We start from the raw sequence: 5,367 nt of genomic DNA, 5'->3' as shown, positions 1-5,367 counted from the left end.
AGACACAAAATTTTAATAAATACGGTTATATACATATATACATAAAAGATAAAGATATATATTTAGGTAGTGTTTAAAAAAGAGATTGAGACCGAGAGATTAAGATTGAGAGACAAAAATTGAAATAAATCTCAGTATTGTATTTGGTGTAAAGTGAGAAATAGAGATTGAAATAAGAATGAAGCTCTAATTTAACTTGCACAAAGAATAAAGTTGAAATTAATTAATTGAAATAGAGATATTTTAGATATAAAATGTTATTAAAGTTTTAATCTCCGTCCTAAAAAATTTCAGTCCCCTGTGTTTTCATATTTTGAAGGTATTGAAATACTAAAATTTTGAGGACAGAGACTGAAATTTTAGCACCAGTCTCTGATCCAACAAATGTGATATTGAATCCTAATCTCTCAGTTTTCATCCCAGTATCTCAAAACAAACGCTACCTTAGTGTATCTCTTTCAATCTATGACACTAAAACACAACCCATGAAACACTGATTTTTCTAATTCTATCCCCGATTATTTTTTAGAATTCCAATTATTGTCCTTTACCCTAACCTTCATAACTCGCGTCTCCTTTCCTTTTGTTAGTTCCACCATTGTCGCTGCCGTCACTACCGGCGTTACCACTGCCTCCCTCCTTCCTATCTTCCTCTCTTTTGGTAGTAGTGTTTAGAAAAGAGACAGAGACTGAGAGACTTAAACTGAGAGATAAAGACTAAAATAAGTCTCAGTATTGTGTTTGGTGTAAAGTGGGAGACAGAGATTGAAATAAGAATGAAGTTCTAATTTAATTTGCACAAAGGGTAAATTTGAAATTAATTAATTGAAATACAGGTATTTTAGATATAAAATGTTATTAAAGTTTTAGTCTCCGTCCCCAAAAATTTCAGTCCCCAGTGTTTTCACTTTTTGAAGATACTGAAATTTTGAGGACATAGACTGAAATTTTAGTACCAATCACTAAGCTAACAAACATGATACTGAGTCTCAATTTTTCAGTCTCCTTCCCAATACCTCAAAACAAATGCTACCTTAATGTATCTCTTTCAATCTGTGACACTAAGACACAACCCATGAAACACAGATTTTTCCAATTCTATCCCTGATCATTTTTCAAAATTCCAATCATTGTCTTTTACCCTAACTTTCATAACTCACATCTCCTTCTCCTTTTGTTAGTTCTGCCATTGTCGCTGCCATCACTACCGGCGTTACCACTGCCTCCCTCTTTCTTATCCTCCCCTCTTCTGCCTTCTCTCTTTCTCTTCCTTCGCCGTCTCCCTCCCAATGTTGTTGTCATTGCCATCATCGTTGTGTCTTTGGTGACCTCTCTATTCCGCCTTTGCTTGCGCGCGTCAACACATCTCTCATCTCGCCGCTGTCTTTTTTACTGTGTTGTCCTTCGTTATCACCATCGTCATCTCCGTCATCGTGTCGCCGTTATTCTCTTTCTTTATCATCCACAATTTTAACAAATTCTCATCTTCCTTTTCAGATATATTTTTGTTAGATCTGTTTTTTTTTTTAATTATTTTAACTTTTTAAAATTTGAATTTTGTAAAATTTGTATATTTTTGTGTTTATGTGTATTTGTCTCTACTTTTTTGAGACAGTAACGAAACGCTGCCAAAACGACACGATACATAAAGGTATTTGAGTCTATGGCTTCTTTAATCAGTTCAGTGGATATTATTATTTTATTATCTTACAATATTTTAATTAAGGACTGCTTCAAATGTAAAAATTAAAATCTTTGCCTAATAATTGAATATAGAATATTTTATTTTTATTATTTTGAAAGGAAAACATGGAAACTTTCCAACTCATGGAATAAATGTCCTAAGCATTTTCTGTGTGAAAATAATCAGATTGAATGTTAATACTCCTAGCGTGGCTATGGGAGGCTGATATGTGATAATACTATACGTGTTGGGTCGATTGGCAAGTTGGACCACATAACTCCAGGTTTAAAAGATAGTAACTCTTCTAATGAGGACGGTAATTATAAATGTTTGTGATGTGCCTAACCTTATCATTTAGTTAAAGTGTTAAACTTGTACAAAAATAAAGGAATTGGATTATTTAAAAAATAAATAATTTAATTATTTTATTTATCGAAATATATAATTTGTAGTATATTTATCTATTTGTATCACATGATTTATCTCATTTAAAGTAAAAACGAGATAATTATGAACATATCTTGTTTATATTGTAAATGAAATAAGTCAAATTTTACTTTGCACGTATCTCGTTTGCAAACAAAACACATATAGTTTGAAAAGATACACATATCTCCTTTACAGTGTAAACGAGATACATTCATGATTATCTCGTTTACACGGTAAACAAAATATGTATGTATCATTATTAAAAAAAAATACGAATAAAATAATCACCAAATTTTTAGTATTTAAAAGAGTACATAAAAATTTTATTTAAATTTATTTTTAAATTTGTAATGGATACAAAAAATATTCAACTTCTAATTCTTTTAATTTGGCATGCATTTTCTATCACTTATTTAAATTCCTCGTTTATTAGTTTTGATTAAGGATGTACATGGTCCGACCCGATCCGAAAATTCAGCCTGGACGCAAACATTTTAGGGACTAATTTGGTGTGATTTCATTGGATTTAGGGTTGGATAAATGTCTCAAAAATAGATCCGGTCACTATTTAGGGTCGGATCTAGGTCAAGGCGAATCCAGATTCACTCGGTCTATGTACACACTAAGGAAACTAAAAAAAAGTATATATCTTTTAAATTAATTCCAATATTATGTTATATTAACTATATAATTATTATTTTACACTTGTTGAATTAGAAAATAAATCAAAGAAGCATCAAATTAAAATTTATGGACAAATTTAAGTTCAAATATGGACATCAACTTCTTAGTAACAAGTTTTTTCTTTATAAATAAGTATATTATAAATAAATTTTTTTATAAATTATTGTTAAAGTTTAAAAGACTTGGTTTTCACTCAGTTTGGATCTGATATAATTGTGACCCAAAAATGTTTAAGTTTTATGAGGTCTAGGATCGAGTTAAAATCTAAAAAATAGACTCAGTATATATTTAAGATTGGATCTAAGTTAAGACAAATTCAATTTCACCCGACCTATATACACTTTTATTTCTAATAATTTAGATTTAAAATACAGTTCACTATTCTGATTACAGTGATTGAACGGTAAAAAAACTAAAATATTGGATTAATTTTTCTAAGTATCTATTTCAAATCCTTGTAATTCCACATATTTCCGTTTTTTGTGAGACTTCCACTCTTCGCTCTTTTAAGTATATTGTCGTTCTTCGTTCTTTCAAAGAGTAAACATCCAACTCGGTCCCTATCCATATTAAATTAGGACAATGCGATTCCTTACCAAAAAAATAACCTACACCAGTCTTTGTTTATGCATAAAATAACTCATCGCGCCTCTTCTCATGTATTCCCGTCTATAGACAGGGACCGGCGTGGATTATTTTTTTGGTGAAGGATCGCGTTGTCCTAATTTAAAATGGACAGGGACCGGATTGGGTGTTTACTAAAAAAAATATTAAAATTAGTAGTGTCAAAAAATATTACAAATTTAATATTATAAAAAATTATATAAAGACTAGTTGACTAATTTTTAAAATTTTACTACAGTTGATATTTTAGAAATTATTTTTAGTAAGTATAGAAATAAAAGTGGTGTTTTATCTAATATTGATATTTGACAATTGGATATGCAAGGGATGTTACTACAACGTCGTCAAAGATTCGTCCAAACATGGCATACATATAGTGTTCAACACGTATTTTGTGTTTTAGTTATGACTTATGATCCACCTTATATATTAGACATGTTCCACCTACAGCAATATCCAAATTTTTTCAATAAAAGGCCAATTTTCAACAAAAATATCCAAATTTTTTCTTATAGAAAAAATTAAGCCGTGATATTCTTTCATTTTTAAATTAATTCTTATTCAATTTATTAAAATTAATATATTAGAAAAAATTTACTTAAATATATTAATTTTTCAATAAATTCAAAAAGTTAAAAGATTTTAATAATGTAGATATAGAACTTATTTTATACAATTATATTACCTTAACACAAAAAATTAATCACCATATAAAAATAAGTTTAATATTCATAAAAAAATAAAAAAATTAATTTTTTTATTATTGACAAATTTATTATTCTCTTATATCAGATTTTATTTTCTTTGAAAAGTATAGAACCTAACTTTGCTTCGTGGCTGCCAGTGAAAAAATAAAGAAGTTAATAGAAAATTTCGAATATAACTAGTTCATTACTAAAGGTATAATAGATATTTTACCAATTCTTTATACTAAAATCTTTTCACATAGCCAACGTGAAACATCTTATGACCAATGTAATATTCACTAATTTTATTGTGTATTATCAATTTTTTTACTTTTGTGTCATTCTTTTCCGTCAATCTTCTCTTATCTTTTATATCTTTAACACTTATGTTGCATTATTTGTATTTATTACACAATGTGTCAATATAACAAATGATTCAATATTTTAATACATATTTTTTCCATGTTATATCAATTATGACGTGCGAACACTTTTACTGATTTACTGTATTGGATGAATATCGAGAAGTATTATATTTAAAATATATTCAACATATAGAAGTGTCATATTTTTAACTAATTATATCTTAGTAAAAAATAAAAAATTTGCAATATTTTTTGACACTACTAATTTTAATTTTTTTTAGTAAACACCAAACTCGGTCCCTGTCCATTTTAAATTTGGACAACGCGATCCCTCACAAAAAAAGTAACTCACGCTGGTCCCTGTCTATGGATGAGAATACATCGGAGGGGGCGCGATGAATTATTTTATGCATAGATAGAGACCAGCGTGGGTTCCTTTTTTGGTGAGAGATCGCGTTGTCCTAATTTGATATGGACAGGGACCGGGTTGGATGTTTACTCTTCTTTCAAATTTTTTTAGAAAATAGTGGACGGTTTTAATTTTAATTTAATAATAAAAATAAATTTAAAAAATATCTTAGAATTTAAAAATTTGAATAGATTATAAAAAAGAAAAGTTAGTTGTTTAAATATAATAGAAAAAGAGAGTTAATTAAGACAAAATATGGAGAACTGCACTGCGTACTGGGAGAGGATTTTGATCCAAACAAAACAAATATCATTTTTGTAATTGCTCTTTATTTAAATTTTTTTAGTTTAACGATACAATTAAAACATTAGCAAATATTCTATTTGATCTAAACAATAATAAAATATATCGAATTTTATTTTTTAAATTGATATAAATTAAATTATTAATATTTTTAATTTAAAAATTTTATTTCACTATAAGAGA

Source organism: Arachis ipaensis, chromosome B02 (assembly GCF_000816755.2).
Source record: "Arachis ipaensis cultivar K30076 chromosome B02, Araip1.1, whole genome shotgun sequence".
NCBI classification, from domain to species: Eukaryota; Viridiplantae; Streptophyta; class Magnoliopsida; order Fabales; family Fabaceae; genus Arachis; species Arachis ipaensis.
Note: the sequence above shows the minus strand (reverse complement) of the source record.